At 38.8% G+C, this 20,706-nt stretch overlaps 1 protein-coding gene across 3 annotated transcripts in view; it reads right to left on the reverse strand.

The window, feature by feature from the left end:
- Window positions 1-20,706, reverse strand: part of TET1 (tet methylcytosine dioxygenase 1) — a 138,834-nt gene that overhangs the window by 24,663 nt on the left and 93,465 nt on the right. The window lies entirely within an intron of this gene.

Here is a 20,706-nt window from a genome sequence, read left to right on the forward strand (position 1 = left end):
CTTTGAAAACTATAAAAATATTATTGAAAGAAATTAAAGAAGACCTAAATAAATGAAGAGAAATGCCATTTTCATGAAAGAGTAATTATTATAATGACGTCAATCTCCCTGAAATTGGTTTCTAGATTTGATACAATTCCAGTCAAAACCCTACCAGAGGGACTTCACTGGTGGCGCAGTGGTTAAGAAACCACCTGCCAATGCAGGGGATACGGCATCGATCCCCGGTCCGGAAAGATCCCACATGCCGCAGAGCGACTAAGCCCGTGGGCCACAGCTACTGAGCCCACGCGACTAGAGCCTGTGCTCCGCAGCAAGAGAAGCCACTGCAATGAGACGCCTGGACACCATATCGAAGAGTAGCCCCTGCTCACCGCAGCTAGAGAACACCCGCGCAACGAAGACCCAACACAGCCAAAAATAAATAAATAAATAAATAAATATAAAACCCTACAAGAATTAGTTTTGTTTGGGGGTAGAATTGACAAACTTGTTGCAAAGTTTATATGGAAATGCAAAGGACCAAGAAGTGACAAGGAACAAAGACAGAGAAAGTGATTTACCAGGTATCAAGATCTACTGTAAAGTTATAGTAATTAAGATACTCTAGTATTAGTGCAATGACAGATAAGGAGATCAATGGAACAAAACAGTGCAGGAGATCCATATAAATATGGTCATCTGACGTATGATGAAGCTGACGCTGCAGTGAAATGCAAAAAAGCAGTCTTTCAATAAATGGTACTGGATAGACATCCATATGGGAAAAAAAAAAAGAATCTTGATGCCTACTTCACACCAGTGACAAGTTATATTGTAGATATAACTATGAAAGATGATCATTAAGTTTTTAGAAGAAAACACCTTCAAGACCTGGAATAGGTATAATATTTTAAAATAGATTACCAAATTTAATAATCCTAAAGGAAAAAGTTAAGAAACTGTAATATATTAAAATTAAGAACTTCTCTTTATCAAAAGCATTAACTAACAGAAGATTAAGTATAAAGGTAATCAATACAGTGGGAGACATAGCTGCAATATATATAATCGACAAACTATTCTTACCCAAAATATATAAAGAACTTCCTCAAATGATTAATAAAAGCAAAGTAGAAAACTGGCCAAAAAAAATTAAATAAGCTCAACACAAGACAATATACAAACAGATGTTGAGCATATGAAAATATGCTCAATATTATTAGTCATCTAGCAAAGTAAAAAAACTTAAAAGCACTACATATGTGGGTGGGGTTATAAAATGGTGTAACTGCCATGGAAAACAGTATGAAGTTCCTCAAAAAATTAAAAATAGAACTACCATATGACCAAGCAATTCCACTTCTGAATATATATCCAAAAGAATTGAAAGAACTGAAACAGATATTTGCAAACCCATATTCATTGAATCGCACAAAGGAATATTATTCAGACTTAAAAAGTAAGGAAATCCTGTCATATGGCAAATGGATGAACCTTGAGGACATAATTCAAAGTGAAATAAGCCCGTCATGAAAAGGTAAACACATTATGATTTTACTTACAAATCATATTCAAATTCATAGAAACATAAAGTAGAATGGTGTTAGGGACTACGGTCATAGAAAAATAGGGAGTTGTTTAAGGGGTACAGGGTTTCAGATTTGCAACATGAAAATGTTTTGGAGATCTGTTTCACAACAATGTGAATATACATGATACTACTGAACTATACACTTAAAAATGGTTAAGATGGTAAATTTTACATTATGTGTTATTTTACCACTATAAAAAAGAGAGGAAAGTCTTTAAAAAAGCACTACAGGGCTTCCCTGGTGGCGCAGTGGTTGAGAGTCCGTCTGCCGATGCAGGGGACACGGGTTTGTGCCCCGGTCCGGGAAGATCCCACATGCCGCGGAGCGGCTGGGCCCTTGAGCCATGGCCGCTGAGCCTGTGCATCCGGAGCCTGTGCTCCGCAACGGGAGAGGCCACAACAGTGAGAGGCCCGCGTAACGCAAAAAAAAAAAAAAAAAAAAAAAGCGCACTACAGATCCAGGAGATTGTCTAAAATGAAAAAGATAGAAAATGTCAAGTGTTGATAAGTCTAAAATGAAAAAGATAGAAAATGTCAAGTGTTGATAAGAATGTAGAGCAACTGGAACACTGGTACATTACTCATATGGGAATGTAAAAAAAAGATAACTACTTTGGAAAACTATGTGTTAGTATCAACGAAAGCTGCATATACGCATATCCCACCCCCTCAGCAATTCCACTTCTAGGTATATAACAAACAGAAATGTATTCTTATATTTCCTAAAGATAACACCACTATTGATGACAACCCCAAACTGGTAAAAACCCAAATGTTAATCACCAGAAGAATGGCTCAATGAGATGAGAATGTTCTACAGTTACAAGCAACATGGCTTAATCTCACAATTATAATGCCGTGAAGGAGATGACAGAAGACATGCAAAAGAACACATATTACAAGACTGCATTTACATAAAGGTCAAATCAGGCAAGATTAATCAATAATGTTAGAAGGCAGAAGAGTGGTTACTCTTTAGGGAGGAGCTAGTGACTGGGAGGGGGCAAGAGTACTTCTGAGGGACAAGTAATATTGACTGCTGGTTACACCAGTGTGTACACTTTAGAAAAATTCTGTGACCTTAGGGATTTCTGAAGTCTTCTGCATGTATATCACACTAAAATTAAAAGTGTACCTTAACCTAAATTTAAAACAAAAAACAGAAACTGCTGAGTCATTTACTGGCTCAGGACACTGTAGCAATTTTATTAACCTTTCTATAGTACCACAGACCTCAAATCTAATAAATATTACCCACTATTTTATGTCTCTTTGCTTTATTACTGCATACTTGGCTCCTGAGCACAGAACTCAGCTTATGGGAGGCTCTCATCAAATATTTGTTGAACGAACCCACAAAAACCCAATGTGGTTGCATTTTATGAAAATTTCAAAAACAAGTGATGCTATTAATAAGATGGAAACTCTCATTTCAGAAACAGATTTTAAGTGATACGAATAGTCTAAATTTTAAAACTTTTGGAGATAACCACATTTTTTTGTAACTGGAACAAAGTATTGATTGATGAGCTATTGAAGCTGGCCTCATGACAGACTCACTTTATAAATTTATTTATTTTATTTTATTCTTGGCTGTGTTGGGTCTTCATTGCTGAGTGCTTACTTTCTCTACTTGCGGTGAGTTGGGGCTACTCTTCGTTGCGGTGCGTGGGCTTCTCATTGCAGTGGCTTCTCTTTGTTTCGGAGCATGGGCTCTAGGCTCACGGGCTCTAGAGTGCATGAACGGGCTTAGTTGCTCCACAGCATGTGGGATCTTCCTGGATCAAGGACCTGCAGTGGCAGGCATATTCTTAACCACTGTGCCACTCAGGGAAGCCCGACATTCACTTTAGATGGTAAATGATGCACCCAAACATCTGAGTAATGTAATGATCATGACTACTGTCCTATCATTTTTTTTTTTTTTTTTTTTTTGTGGTACACGGGCCTCTCACTGCCGTAGCCCCTGCCGTTGCGGAGCACAGGCTCCGGATGCGCAGGCTCAGCGGCCATAGCTCACGGGCCCAGCCGCTCCGCGGCATGTGGGATCCTCCCGGACCGGGGCACGAACCCGTATCCCCTGCACCGGCAGGTGGACTCTCAACCATTGCACCACCAGGGAAGCCCTGTCCTGTCACTTTTAATATTAATTCTTATATTACATGCTATGCAATTGTTGTATCTGTGAAACATCACACATTCTTTTAGGACTTGTGCTAAAATCATAACCCAAATTGAATAATGTTGGAATGAAGAATGTTTTAAATAAATGGCTTTTGTAAATACCATTCACTTGTCTTTTTTTTTTTTAATATGTATTTATTTATTTGGTTGCATCAGGTCTTAGTGCCTGGTGGGCTCCTTAGTTGCGGCCCACCAGCTTCTTAGTTGTGGCAGGTGGGCTCCTTAGTTTCAGCTCGCATGTAGGATCTAGTTTCCGACCAGGGATCAAACCCAGGCCCCCTGCATTGGGAGTGCGGAGTCTTAACCACTGTGCCAACAGGAAAGTCCCACCATCCACTTGTCTTTTGATATCAGCTTTATTGAAATGTAATTTAAATATCACGAAATTCATCCTTTCAAAGTATGCAATTCAATGGTTATTAGTACATTCGGAGTTGGCCAACCATTACCACCAATATATAATTTTAGAACATTTTCATTCTCTGAAAAGAACCCCATTAGCACTCATGCCAAATTTCTCTCTTTTCTTGGCCACCATTACTCTACTTTGTATTTCTGTAAGTTTTGCTTATTTGGGACATTTCATATAAATGGAATCCTCTAACATGTGACCTTTTGTTTCTGGCTTCTTTTACTTAGCATAATGTTCATTCATGTTTATAGTATTTATCAGTACTTCATTCCTTTTTATTGCCAAATAATATTACATTGCATGGATATTCAACTTTATGTTTATCCATTCATTGGTTGCCATTTGGATTGTTTCAACTTTTGCTATTATGATTGATGCTGCTATCAACATTCATGTAACCAGTTTTTACATAGACACATTTTCATTTCTCTTGGGTATATACATAGGAGAGGAATTGCCTGGCCATATGGAACTGTGAGTCTTCCAACTTTGCTCTTCTTTCTCAAGATTGTTCTGGCTACTCTAACATATTTTACTGTTAACTTAAGATAGGACACTCATACATTTAGAGATGATGCTGAGAATGTAAACAGCAGCTGAAATCAAAATGACCAGTGATTGGAGATTGGTATGCTCTGAGAATTTATTCTCATACTTAGTATTTATCCCTGTGACAACTACATTTCAATACTTTGTATCACAGAGAAAACTGAAGTAGGATTTCCACAGAAAAAGCCATTCTCATTAATTAATGTATTAGATACAACTTTTCTAATTAAAATTTGTATTTAAAATCCATTGTATTGCTATCACTATTTCTCTCCTGAGTTTAAATCCTGCATTTTCTATTTTCTCTAAATTATCCTCAAAATTATGTGAGCAAAAGAGTTCTGGGTAGCTATTAAAGTTGTGTCTAATCAAATCCTCCTATAATTTCTAGAGAAATGAACAATCAAAAGCAACTATCAAGGAAAAAATACTACTGCAAACTAATTTGGAGAAGGAAATGAAGACCTTATGCTCTCAATTTTGAAAAGTAGCTGATAATGAACAGTAAGTTTCTGAAGAGCCTAATCAAACTTATAAGCTTTTGCACAGCAAAGGAAACCATAAATAAGATGAAAAGACAATACACGAAATGGAAGATATTTGCAAATGATGTGACCAACAAGGGATTAATCTCCAAAATATACAAACAGCTCATACGGCTCAACAACAACAACAACAAAACCCAAACATGCCAATCACAAAATGCACAGAAGAGCTAAAGACATTTCTCCAAAATGGAATACAGATGGCTAACGGGCACATGAAAAGATGCTCAACTTCGCAAATTATTAGAGAAATGCAAATCAAAACTACAATGAGGTACCACTTCACACCAGTCAGAACAGCCATCATTAAAAAGTCTACAAAATAATAAATGATGGAGACGGTGTAGAAAAAAAGAACCCTCCTACACTCTTGGTGGGAATGTAAATTGGTGCAGTCACTATGAAAAACAGTAAGGAACTTCCTCAGAAAACTAATAGAGTTGCCATATGATCTAGCAATCCCACTCCTGGGCATATATGCAGACAAAACTATAATTCAAAGAGATACATGCACCCCTCTGTTCATAGCAGCACTATTTACAATAGCCAAGACATGGAAACAACTTAAATATCCATTGACAGATGAATGGATAAAAAGGATGTGAGATACACACACACACACACACACACACACACACACACACACACACACACACACAATGGAATACTACTCAGCCATTAAAAAGAATGAAATAGGGGCTTCCCTGGTGGCACAGTGGTTGAGAGTCCGCCTGCCGATGCAGGGGACACGGGTTCGTGCCCCGGTCTGGGAAGATCCCACATGCCGCAGAGCGGTTGGGCCCGTGAGCCATAGCCGCTGAGCCTGCGCTCTGCAACGGGAGAGGCCACAACAGTGAGAGGCCCGGCCCACATACCTCCAAAAAAAAAAAAAAAAAAAAGCCATTTGCAGCAACATGGATAGACCTAAAGATTACGATACCATGTGAAGTAAGTCAGAAAGAGAAAGACAAATATCATATGCTATCACTTATATGTGGAATCTAAAACATGACACAAATGAACTTATTTACAAAACAGAAACAGACTCACAGACTTAAATAGACATAAACTCAAATACATAGAGAACAGATTTGTGGTTGCCAATGGGGAAAGAGGGTGGAGGGATGGATTGGGAGTTTGGGATTAGGAGAAACAAAAGATGCAAACTATTGTATATAGAATGGATAAACAAGGTCCTACTATATAGCACAGGGAACTATATTCAATATCTTGTAATAAACCATAATGGAATAGAATCTGAAAATATATATATGTATATATGTATGTATAACTGAATCACTTTGCTGTATACCCAAAACTAACACAACATTACACATCAGCTATACTTTAATAAAATAGATTAAAAAAAAAAAAGATACACGGTCCAAGAGCTGAAAAATAAAATAATTTTAAAAATAATGGACTTCCCTGGAGGCCCAGGGCATAAGACTCTGTGCTCTCACTACAGGGGCCCTGAGTTTGATCCCTGGTTGGGGAACTAGATCCCACATGCGTGCTGCAACTAAGAGTCCACATGCCACAACTAAGGATTCTGCATGCTGCAACTAAAGATCCCTTGTGCCACAACTAAGACCCGGCACAGCCAAAATAAATAAATAAATATTTTGAAAATAAATAAATAAAGTAAAAAAATAAAAACAGACCACTGTCAGAAACAATGTAAGAGCAACAAGTAAATCTTTGTATAACCTGAGGAATGAACAATGGGGGAATATCTCTCATTTCAGTTATACTCAATCTGTGCGGCAATGAATATTCAATGTGTATTGTTTTAGATGTCAGAAATAAATTGGTGATATAAATTAAGTGTATGAATTTAGATAAAGCAATTAGTAGCCAGGTCCAAAATACTGTCAGGTTAGCAAGATGTTATTCTGCCTAAACATGATATGCTGCAAATTATAATTACCTGGGAAGCTGATCAAATAATACCATAAGTGAAACCCAAAATTGAATGTAAAGGGTCATTTCCATTAATGGAGAAAATATCAGCAATGCATTTTTCTATTGTGATATTGTTAGGGGAGAATATAAGACACTTGTGAGAGGTTTGTATGAATAAGGGTGCAAAGTAGGGTCATACTCTTTTCTGTTTGGAGAGAGTGGAAAGGATTCATGGAGGAGACCCTTCTTAAAATACTGAAAAAGAGTTTGCCACCAGGAAAAAGATAGTACAAAGGCAATTCTAATATTCTTGGAAAACCAGCCTACAAGGCAAGGGTGTTATTTAAGGAAGAATTCCGCCAATTGTATCCATACCAGACGGCTTCTGTGATTGTAAGACTTCCTTTCTTAAATTATTATACATAATTGGTTCTATTTCTGGGATCTCTGACATAAAGATAATGCTTGTTCTGTTTTCAAGATGTAGCTCAAAGGCCAACACCTCCCAAAATCCTTCCTGGAACCTCGTCTCCAAAAGTTGGTTCCTCCCTCTTTGTTCCCTCTACATGCCATTTTCAAGGGGCAAGTGATAGGGGAGTAGTAACTAGCACAAGGATGACAAGAGGTATGGCCATGTCCTCTTCACCTAAGAAGGCATATTACAGACAGGCTGCTGACTTGAGTTACTGAGGAGTGATCTTTTGGGAAAAGCTATGTTACAGAGAAGGAGTGTAATCAACCGTTTGAACAGCTAAAGAAAGGTTTTGAGGATCTAGACTTTCTTTCGCAGTTAAGGTATTAGTGATCATTGCGATAGTACTTTCAGAGACGTGGAGACAAAAGATAGATCAGTCTGATGATCATTAGGAAAAGATTTCTTAGCATTTCTATGATGGAGTCCCCTTGTCCTGAGTTATAAATTGTTTTGCCTCAACAGCCTCTTTATGTATAGCTCTGAAAACTACATTGTAAACTATTTCTGTTACCCTGGTCTGGATGGGACAACCTATTTAAATCTCCCACAGGGAGATATTAAGGCACGACAGACCAGGATCAAGAGTGATAACCTGGGATATTCTAAATAAACTCTGGTGGTCTAGTGGGTTTAGAGTCATGTTTTACTAAGGATATAAAAACTGGTGGAGAGAGAAGAAGCAAAGTTACTCTTGCAATTTATAAGGAGGTAACTGTAGGCAACAATATTTTTATATTCTTAGGGCATAGAAAGAAGGGTCTCAAAGACCAAGAGCAGTTTCCACTATAGCAGGCAAACTCAGCTTCTAGCCATAGTATATTTATATAGGTAACAGAAAAAGTAGCTTTTTAATTCCCCTGCCTCCAAAATCCAGAGAACATTAGATATATACATTCCTGTTTTGTACAAAACAAAAAAATATTCATAATGTCAATGAATGGTATACTGACATTTAATTATCTTCCACTATAATCACTAATTTCCTTTACTGGTATATAGACTTTGTTATTTTGGAAACACAGCATTTTGTTTGTTGGATCAGAATTACTACTACATTTGCTGGTACCTGCAGATATTTGAACATACAAAGGCTAATCAAACTATTACTTCTGAAAACTAGGATTAAAGGTGAGAATTTAGATCAAATAGACAATGTGATAAAAAAAAAAAAGTGGTATTATAATTGGAAGACTATTATTATTATTATTTTATTTATTTATTTATTTTGTGGTACACAGGCCTCTCACTGTTGTGGCCTCTCCCGTTGCGGAGCACAGGCTCCGGATGCATAGGCTCAGTGGCCATGGCTCACGGGCCCAGCCGCTCCGCGGCATGCGGGATCCTTTCGGACCAGGGCACAAACCCATGTCCCCTGCACCGGCAGGTGGACTCCCAACCACTGCGCCACCAGGGAAGCCTGACAATTATTTTTATAGAAAATTCTTTCTAGAAAATTCAAGAGAATCAAAGAAAACTCTACTGGATTTTTGTTGTTTGTTTGTTTTTGTTTTTGAGTTACGCGGGCATGTGGGATCTTAGCGGACCAGGGCACGAACCCGCGTCCCCTGCATCGTCAGGCGGACTCTCAACCACTGCGCCACCAGGGAAGCCCTCTACTGGATTTTTAAAGAGAGTAAAACAGGTGGCTCCTTATAACTGTTGAGGACTCAACAGCTTTAATATATAACAGCAATAACCAAATAGAAGTTTGGTTTACATCTTAAATTAAACACAGCTGTAAGGATTATCTTAAGGGAAATGCATGTAAATAAATCTTAATTAAGCTGTTCCTAGATGGAAGGTTAGACATTAAAAGATTTTAATTCTAGCCACTAATCTACTCCCCATTCTAAGATATATTTAGCTTGTTTCTAAAATTCATATGAAAGATTAAATGAACATTAAGTCATGAAAAAGATTTTTTAAACAACTGAGAGGGAAATGTCCTTCTAAATTTAAAACTTTTCTACAAAACCATAGCAAAAAATGTAGTACCAGCCCAGCAATGGTTTAACCTAATGGGTCAATGAACAATGTCAACACAAATGACAATGTACATGGGACCTCCCTGGTGGTGCAGTGGTTAAGACTCCAAGCTCCCAATGCAAGGGACCCAGGTTCAATCCCTGGTCAGGGAACTAGATCACACATGTGTGCCACAACTAAGACCAGGTGCAAGCAGATAAACAAATAACTAAATATTTGGGGGAAATAAAAAAAAAAGGACATGTGGAAAATGAAGTGGGTTTATTTTATTTATTTTTTGGTTGCGTTGGGTTTTCGTTGCTGCTTGTGGGCTTTCTCTAGTTGCAGTGAGCAGGGACTACTCTGTTGCGGTGTGCGGGCCTGTCGTTGTCGTGGCCTCTCGCTGTGGTGGCTTCTTTTGTTGTGGAGCACGGGCTTAGTAGTTGCAGTACACAGGCTTAGTTGCTCCACGGCATGTGGGATCTTCCTGGACCAGGGCTCGAACCCGTGTCCCCTGTATTGGCAGGCAGATTCTTAACCACTGTGCCACCAGGGAAGTCCCGAGATACTGACTTTTTACTTACTAGGTAAACAATGACAAAATAAATTTCACCAGTAGATTAATTTTTTTATAGTAAAAATGTTTGGGCTTCCCTGGTGGCGCAGTGGTGGAGAATCCGCCTGCCGATGCAGGGGATACAGGTTCGTGCCCCGGTCCGGGAAGATCCCACATGCCGCAGAGCGGCTGGGCCCGTGAGCCATGGCCGCTGAGCCTGCGTATCCGGAGCCTGTGCCCCGCAACGGGAGAGGCCACAACAGTGAGAGGCCCGCATACCACACACACAAAAAAATGTTTTTAACAACAAGAAAAAGATTTATTCTTTACTAAGTATTATAAATGAAGAATTTGGGAAGAATCCATTCTTTTTCAGCCTTTTTAAAAATTAAGCAATTTCTTTGAAGCCTTTTTAAATAATTTCTAATACTGCATTCAAACAACCCATGAAGAATTGAGCTATATATTCTATTTCAGTATGCAAAGAGAATCAAAAACTCCTGAGTAGCCTGTGCTCGAAAACAATCCTATGTTCATGTAATCAAACTTTCTTCAAATTTAGGAAGTTGTAGAATAAAAAGTTTTTACCAGAAGTTTTACTGACTGTCACTCTTCTGCTTAACATGCTTCAGCAGTTGTCCATAATTTTTAATTGCAATTTTTTACACCCTAGCTCTTAGTTTGGGGCTACCCAAAATTGCTAATTATCATCTCGGGGTAAAACTAAGATGTGTTTTAAATTTTGAAAATAATAGACTTTTAAAATTTAATTTTAATTTAATATGGAACTTTAATTTTTTGATTGGATACTTCAGATTAACACTGAATTTAATTTTAGTTTAAAATTTAAATTTAATAATTATATAAACATTACAGAACTATGTTACTTAAAAAAAGAGCAAATAAAATAATTGTTGTAGTACAATCTTAGCTCTAAATATGCAGCAGTGACTAAGGTCCTACATCAGCTCCAATAAAAATCTGGGTTCCACAGAAGGACATGGCTAGAATCACAGCTAGGAGCAACGTTTATGTCAAGTGTTGGTATATTACCAAAGAGAGATCACTTTTGAGCTTATCCATACCCATGTGAGAGAAAAGTAGGGTTAAATTTTCAACACAAATGATGGTGGCCCCCCCCCCCAATAAAACCAATATCATCCATTTAAATCTGTCTATATATTATAGTTAATGAACTTCAACCTTTGGGGGGGGTGGTGGTGATGATTAGGTGCATGCGGGGTGTTCTGGGGTGGTGGATAATTTATTTCTTGATCTGGATGGTCTGACTTTGTAAAACTTCAATGTGCCACACACTCATGAGTTGTGTACTTTCTTTGTGTATATTATAGTTCAATAAAAAGTTTCCTTTAAAAATGAACTCTATGGGACTTCCCTGGTGGCTCAGAGGTTAAGAATCTGCCTGCCAATGCAGGGGACACGAGTTCAAGCCCTGATCCGGGAAGATCCCACATGCTGCGGAGCAACTAAGCCCATGCGCCACAACAACTAAGCCTGCACTCTAGAGCCTGAGAGCCACAGCTACTGAAGCACGTGGGCCTAGAGCCTGTGCTCCGCAACAAGAGAAGCCACTGCAATGAGAAGCCTGCTTACCACAACTAGAGAAAGCCCGCACACAGCCAAAAAAAAGAGAACTCTATAAGCAAGCAAGCTAACATAAAAGTAGTTCTAATGGTACATTAGTGGACAGTAGGATTAAGTGAAGAAAAATGTTTTATAACAAAAGAAAAGCAAGAACAGTGAAAAATGTAAGTCAGTTTAACATCAACTGAGAGCATCAACCTCTTGGCTTTTGCTTAATTTTGATCACTGAAGTATAAAATGTTTTTTTCACATTAGCAAGATTTTGCAGACAGCAAACAAGTAGCCCAGGACACCAACTACCCCTTTATTATGTTGACATGGTAATACACAAAGAGGTGCCTGATTGGGGCACAGAAATAAGCAGTACCATGGTACAGGGTGAAGACCACCAAGGCAGATACTAGGCAGAAACTTGGAACAAAGGAATAAAAAAAGGGAAGTCTTTGAAGATTATATAAATGTATAAATCCAGGTTAGATAGTTTTAAAACTTTTAGATACTTCAGCTTGGTATACACCTCACCCCAAAAACTCTGGTCACATCACACCCAAATAGGCAATAAAACATTCACTTGTACATACTCATTGACACACCTGCTCTATTGACTAATAAACAATCCTACATAGGGGAACCCATGAACTGGGGGCCTGGTGTGAATTGCTCAGCACTGGAACCATTGGGGAAGCTTTGCTGTTTGAGTTCTTCTCCCAAACTCAGTCATCACCTCAAAGGCTCATTTGGGGTGGGGTTGGAGGGGGTAGTATAGGGAGTTAATAATAGAGCCTGTATCCAAGAAACTACATCACCCTTTCCACCAAGATCTACTGAATAACAAGGTAACTAACTACTCCCTGACCAGATCCAAAGTGATGGCGGAGAAGAGTCACAAATGTCTGTCAAAGGCTAATAATTAAGGAGTGTGAATGACCACCTGGCAAAGAAACATTTCCAAGATTAAAACAGTGTTAAGAACAAAGGCAAAACATTGCGAAACTGGCTTAGAAAGTTGTGCTACTCAGTTATAATTTGTTTTTAGGCTTTCTGTATGTGACCTAACCCTAACACCTCCCTTCAAGGAAAGGAGGCAAGGGCAGCATGATAAAAGTAAGATAGAGGGACTGCCCTGGTGGCACAGCGGTTAAGAATCCGCCTGCCAGCGCAGGCAACACAGGTTTGATCCCTGGTCCGGGAAGTTCCCACATGCTGCGGAGCAACAAAGCCCATGCACCACAACTACTGAAGCCTGCGCGCCTAGAGCCCATGCTCCGCAACAAGAGAAGCCACTGCAATGAGAAGCCCACGCACCACAACAAAGAGTAACCCCCACTCACCGCAACTAAGAAAAGCACATGCACAGCAACGAAGACCCAACGCAGCCAAAAGTAAATAAATAAATTTTTTAAAAAGTAGGATAGAATTCAACCACTATTTCTACATATAAGTCTGCACACAGAGATGAGAAAATGTACATAAAATCACAAGATGCTTGATTTACATTAACGTTTAATATCAAATACAGGACAAATGTAAACTATGCAAGATGAAAAGTAAGTTTGGAGCAATACAATCTACCAGTTGAAGGTTTATAAGATTCCTTAGTTTAAAATGATTTACCTTCATTTCCTCTCTCTCCTTTTTCTTCATTCCTGCATTAAGTATCCATATAAGACATTTTTCTTTTTTAAATGGAGAGCTCAGCTTTTTTTTTTTTTTTTTTTGTGGTACACGGGCCTCTCACTGTTGTGGCCTCTCCCGCTGGGGAGCACAGGCTCCGGACGCGCAGGCTCAGCGTCCACGGCTCACGGGCCCAGCTGCTCGCTCTGCGGCATGTGGGATCTTCCCGGACCGAGGCACGAACCCGTGTCCCCTGCATCGGCAGGCGGATTCTCAACCACTGCGCCACCAGGGAAGCCCTCAGCTTTTTTTAAATAAATTTATTTTTGGCTGCATTGTTTCTTTATTTTTATTATTTATTTATTTTATTCATTTATTTCTGCCTGTGTTGGGTGTTTGTTGCTGCGTGCAGGCTTTCTCTAGTTGCAGCAAGCAGGGGCTACTCTTTGTTGCTCTGCACAGGCTTCTCATTGTGGTGGCTTCTTTTGTTGTGGCACACGGGCTTAGTTGCTCTGCAGCATGTGGGATCTTCCCAGACCAGGGCTCGAACCCATGTCCCCTGCATTGGCAGGCAGACTCTTAACCACTGAGCCACCAGGGAAGTCCATGCATTGCGTCTTTATTGCTGCACGCAGGCTTTTCATTGTGGTGGCTTCTCTTGTTGCAGAGCATGGGCTCTAGGTGCACGGGCTTCAGTAGTTGTGGCACACGGGCTTAGGTGCTCCACGGCATGTGGGATCTTCCCGGACCAGAGATCGAACCCGTGTCCCCTGCCTTGGCAGGAAGATTCTTAAACCACTGCACCACCAGGGAAGTCCCTCCATATAAGACTTGATTATGCTAGTGTCATTCAAAATAATAAAGTCCTAAAAACAATGTAGACTATAGAGAAACCTAACCATTTACTCTATCTTTTATTTAACCTCAAGAGCTCAAATTTGGGTTGGACAACTTTAGCAGACTATTAGTTCTAATACTTAAAAGGGCCCATGTCTCCGGAAAGAGCTAATAATGTATACCAGAGCAAAACTATTTCAAGATATCAATTCCAATTGAAAATATTCAATAACAGTCTTATTTAAGCTCTATATTCATTTACTCAACAAAAATTTATTGAGTCCTGAATATGTGCTGGGCATTGCTCCAGGCACAAGCAACATAACTTGGAAATTTTGCAACAAGTAAACTTTGTTGCAAAGTTTTCCTAACACATATAATCATTTATGAGGCCTATATTTTTCACAGATACACAGGATTAATTCTTGGTTTGGTTATCAAGATTATTCTTTTGCCAGACTTCCCTGGGGGTCCAGTGGCTAATACTCCACGCTCGCAATGCTGCGGGCCTGGGTTCAATCCCTGGTCAAGGAACTAGATCCCACATGCTGCAACTAAAGATCCCGCATAAATAAATAAGTAAACAAACAAACATAAAAAGATGGGGCTTCCCTGGTCGCGTAGTGATTAAGAATCTGCCTGCCAATGCAGGGGACAGGGGTTTGAGCCCTGGTCCGGGAAGAACCCACATGCCGCAGAGCAACTAAGCCTGTGTGCCACAACTACTGAAGGCTGCGTGCCTAGAGCCCGTGCTCCGCAACAAGAGAAGCCACTTACAATGAGAAGCCCGCGCACCCAATGAAGAGTAGCCCAAGGTTGACGCAACTAAAGAAAGCCCGTGTGCAGTAACGAAGACCCAATGCAACCAAAAATAGATTAATTAATTTTAAAAAAGATTCTTTTGCATTGTCATTAGTAGATATCAAAATGTGCATAAGTTCTTAGCAACTATGCTTTATTTCAGTCTTGTCTCTGAATTGTTTTTGAATTTGTGAAAAGAGCCAGATTCTGAAAGAAAAATTGCAAAAGGTAAAGTAAGAAAATAATTTTGCTATAGCTGCTTCATGGAAAATGCTATATATCTTTTACATACCTAGCAACCCTTAAGAAGACTTAAGCCATTAATAGGACTTTAACAGAAAGTTGCTGCCAAAATCTTTAACCTGCAGATTTCATATTTGTCTTCATAGAAAAAAATAGAAGTATTGATATATATCAAAATTCTATCAGTATAATTATTATTATGCTAGAGAAGGTTTGAACGGCGGGAAGAATCATCCAAAATTCTACCACTTAACCCAGCCACCTTGCTCTTTTGGGTCACTTACTCAAGAGGAAGCCAGCTGCCATAAGCATATTTTCACCCTTTGCTACTTCAAGGCAAATAAGTAAAATATTCAGAAATATCTAACAGATACAGATTAACAAACCTATGTAAACTATCAGTGCCAAATATTGGGAACCAATCCCTACCACTTATTTCAGCAAATATTCAAGGTCGTATGTGGGGGAAAACACAAAAGAACAGTAACCATACCGTTAAGAAATATATAAGGGTGGCGGGGGGGGAAGCAGGAGAATTATTACCACAAAAGTTAGGATGGAGGGGTTCTTGGGGCTTCTGGGAACCTAGAAAAATTGTATTTTTCACCTGGGTAGTTGCTTGATGAGTGTTCAATTTATAATCATAGGTCAACTCTACCTTTATATTTTACAATTTTTTTTTGATATATTCCATACGAACAATGTGCTGCTTAAGAGCATTACTTTGTTAATAAAGATTCACAAATTAAAGTTTTTTGCCTTTAGAGATGATAGGGCTAAGGAAGATAGATTAGATTAGATGTATTATATATTAAATGTATCGGATAGGGCTAAGATAGCTATATTTTACAAAGTCAATGTAGTATCCTTAACATATTTATATTTTTAGCAAAGAAGAGATATTGAATTTTGTAATAGCCAGTCTCCAAGATGCCCCCAATCATCATCACCACCTGGTATTTATGCCCCTCCATAGTCCCCTCCTACACTAAATAAGGCTCAATAATGTAGCAACTTCCAAGGTTAATGTCATAAAAGACATTGTGGCTTCCTCCTTATTATATTTTGATTGACTCACTTTGGGGGAAAACAAGCTGCTATGACATAAGAAAACACTTAAAGAAATCTTATGATAAGAAAGTGAGTCCTCTAGTGAACAGCTATCAAGGAACTAAAGCCTCCTGCAAATGACATGGGAAGTGGACCCTCCAGCACCCTCCTCCCCAATCCAGTTTGAGATGATAAAGACCTCTTCTGGAAGCACCCTCCTAAGTTACCCACAGATTACTGACTCACGAAAGTGATTAGGTAATAAATGTTTTTTGTTCAAAGCTACCAAATTTGGGTAATTTGTAAAGCAGCAACAGAGAAATAATACTGAGCTTATCAAGTAATTACTTAGAATGGTCTTTATAAAACATAAACCAGATAGAGAACACATCCCTAATTAAAATACTTCAAAGGCTTCATGTTGTTCATGGACTAAAATTCACTGTGGCCTACAAAACCATTCATGCTCTGGCTTCTGCCTACCTTTTTACCTTCTCTGATTTCCAGTCTCTACCTCCTCAACTTCACTAGACTCCTCTTAAGATTATTAAAGAATGTACTCTCTTCCTTGACCTTTGTACTTGCTGTTTTCTCTACCTAGGAATGTTCTTCCTTGCATTCTTGGGGGTATTCTTTGCATTCTCGGCTCCTTTTTGTCACTCAGTAGTCCTCAGCTTAAAAGTTCTCTCCCCAGTGAGGCCTTCCCCGATGACCCATTCATAAGAAGAAAACCCTGGAAGGTTCCCACTAAAGAGAGGAAAAAGATGAGACCATATTTAAAGCAATATAAACCTGGAGTTAGTATGTTAGACTAACTGTATTAAATGAAAAAAAGAAATTACTAGTTTAAATTTAGAAAGGGGAATATAAATTTGTCATTACAGATTATGATTGTACATCTGAAATACATAAGAGAAATAAATTGGAAAACAAGAAGCATGTAAACTCTATGGGAACAAAACTTTAGAAACTCCTGAAGGACAAAAGAAGGCATAAACAAATGGAAATTTGTTTATGCATTTAGGATAGGAAGACTAAACATCAAAAATGTAAATTCTCCAAATTATCTCTGTAATATGATTCCAATAAAAATACCAAAATTGAGGGACCTCCCTGGTGGTCCAGTGGTAAAGAATCTGCCTTACAATGCAGGGGACGTGGGTTCGATCCATGGTCAGGGAACTAAGATCCCTTATGGCAGGGAAACTAAGCCCACGTGCCCTGGAGTCTGCATGCCACAACTAGAGAGAGATAACCTGCGTGCCACAACTAAGCCCGCACGCTCCCACGCACCACAACAAATGAAAGATTCCGCATGCCTCAACCAAGATCCCGCGAGCCACAACTAAGACCTGACGCAGCCAAAAATAAATAAAACAAATAATAAAATAAATCTTAAACAAAAAACCCCCCAAAATCGACAAGGTATTTCTTGCAAATAGACAAGGCGCTCATAAACTCATACGGAAAAGAAAACAAGGCAAGAATTTTTAGGAAATTTCTGAAGAATTAGCCCTATCAGATATTAAAACATTTTTAAACCCAAATAATTAGAGTAATTTGATGTTGATACATAACATGATGTGACAGAACAGAAAATCTACTAATATAAACAAATACAAATCAGTAGGGAGAAGAAAGACAATTAAGTTGTGTTGGATAGCTGGGTAGCCAGTTGAAAAAACTTAAGTTGTGACTAACATTCTACACACAAGATGAATAAAACAGTTAAGTGTAGAAAAAATGAATTCATTAAAATATTATAAAAAGAAAATTCGAGATTTATAAGGTAGAAGTGGTAAGGATTTTTCTAATTAAGACACACTGAAGCCATAAAAGCAAAGTTTTCCATTAAAAATTTAACTTAACATTTCAACTCATTGGGGACTCCCCTGGTGGCACAGTGGTTAAGAATCCGCCTGCCAATGCAGAGGACATGGGTTCAAGCCCTGGTCTGGGAAGATCCCACATGCTGCAAAGTAAATAAGCCCATGTGCCACAACTACTGAGCCTGCGAGCCACAACTACTGAGACAGAGGTGCCACAATTACTGAAGCCCACGCACCTAGAGCCAGTGCTCCACAACAAGAGAAGCCACCATAGTGAGAAGCCTGCCCACCGCAACAAAGAGTAGCTCCCGCTCACCACAACTAGAGAAAGCCTGTGTGCAGCAGCGAAGACCCAACGCAGCCAAAAATTTTTTTTAAAATTTCATTTCATTTAAAAAAATCTGTATCTTAAAAAATATGACAAACAAGGACTTCCTTGGTGGTTCAGTGGTTAAGACTCCACCCTTCCACTGCAAGGGGCGTGGGTTCAATCCCAGGTGTGGGAGCTAAGATTCTGCATGCTATGCAGCACGGCCAAAAAGACAAGACAAAGAGAAAATATATTTGCAACTTACCACAGTCAAATTTCTAAAGGATCTTCTATAAAAATCAATAGAAGCCTAATAACCCAATAGAAAAAACAGCCCTTCTGTATTATTTCCTACTTTAAAATGTTTTGGATTGACCGTCTTAACTTTCTCAAGAGTGAATAAAATATAAAAATAAAAATAAAGATCACTCTGACTACTGTTTAGATATATCTTCACCAAAACTCTTACATGTGGGGACTGACTTGTGTGGGTGAATGTTTTGTGGAAACTGAGCAAACTGAAGGCAGGTATCTTATTTGGGATTCGATTCTATTTAATGTAACAGAAGACTGCCTAGAAATAGGTTTTAAAGAAGTGAAAAAAAAGTCTCTCGTGTTATAGAAATCCAGGTTTAAGAAGCCTAAGGTTGGTACAGCGCTTCTATTGGTATCATCAGGGACTCGGGCTCCTGTCTTTCTTCTCTCCATCCTAGTACATATCTTCTATTATCAAGTCAATTCATGGTTCTAGTCGGCTGTTGGAGCTCCAGCCATTAAACCTATGTTCTATAAATGTTGAGGGAAAGGAGACAGACACAAAAGAGTACATTCTATATGACTCTAGTTGTATAGAAATCATGAAAAAGACCTGTATAGTAATGAAGTGGTTATATAGTGGTTATCTTTGCATGGAGCTACCAACTGGGAGGGGCCAAAGGGAGGCTTCTGGGTTGCTAGAAAGATTTATATCACTATCTGGGTAGTGTTATACATATGGAGAATTCCTTGATATGTTCATTTATATTTTGACAAAACTATGCACTCCAAACAGATTGAAGAAACTGAAAGTACTCTAACATATTTAGTGTTCAGTGCCCAGCTCTCGTGCTCATCACTGCTGTCACCCTCCAAAGGCTGAAAAGTAACCAAGACAGGGAATTCCCTGGCAGTCCAATGGTCAGGATTCTCCCAAATTGGTTTGATACAATTTGATACAATCCTAATCAAAACCCTACCAGAGAGACTTCCCTGGCAGTCCAGTGGTTAAGACTCTGCTCTTCCACTGCAGGGGGTATGGGTTCAATCCCTGGTTGGGGAACTAAGATCCCGCATGCTGTGTGGTGCAGCCAAAAATTAAATAAATAACCAAGTCATACAGTCTGCTGGAATACATAAGGATGTGGTGACTGTCTTGCTTTCCGAACAGCGTGGTTCCAACCCTATCTCCATTTTGCATTTAATGTGTTTTATTCTTCTGAAATAGGCATAAAAACAATGACTTTTCCCTTTTCCAAAATCATGAGTCTCTCTATAGGGATTTATGAGGCAATGTATGTCAGGTTCTTAATATGGTTCCTGATATTTAATGAGAGGTAGTTGTTATTATTTTACTATCATTATTATAGTCATCATCATTACTGACAAATGATAGGACAGCAACTCATGATCCTTTGGTCAAGAATTCCAAATCAACTGGTCAATATCCTTGTGGATGTGAACATCCTCCTGATATGATACTGTTTCTCAGTTGAGAACTTCCTAAAGAAGCTAAATCCAGTTCTTACTTCTTATAGCTCTGCAAATTTAGAAAACTCAAAGTAGTCATAGAAACAATTTTGGAAATATGTTGTAAAAAGTTTGGTTTTGTTTTCAATATTGTATGATCTTCATTAAGGTGGCCCTATGAGACAATGAATTAGAAAGAATTTCAAAATAACTGATAAAAGTGAGATATAGGTGCAGCTAGAGATTATCATACTAAGTAAAGTAAGTCAGAAAGAGAAAGACAAATACCATATGATATCACTTATATGTGAAATCTAAAATATGACACAAATGAACCTATCTATGAAACAGAAACAAAATCAGGGACATAGAGAATACACTGGTGGTCTCCAAGGGGGAGGGTGCCGGGGGAGGGATGGAGTGGGAGGTTGGGGTGAGCAGATGTAAGCTTTTATATCTAGAATGGATAAACAACAAGGTCCTACTGTCTAGCACAGAGAACTATATTCAATATCCTATGATAAACCA

The sequence above is a fragment of the Kogia breviceps genome, chromosome 2 (genome assembly GCF_026419965.1).
Source record: "Kogia breviceps isolate mKogBre1 chromosome 2, mKogBre1 haplotype 1, whole genome shotgun sequence".
NCBI classification, from domain to species: domain Eukaryota; kingdom Metazoa; phylum Chordata; class Mammalia; order Artiodactyla; family Physeteridae; genus Kogia; species Kogia breviceps.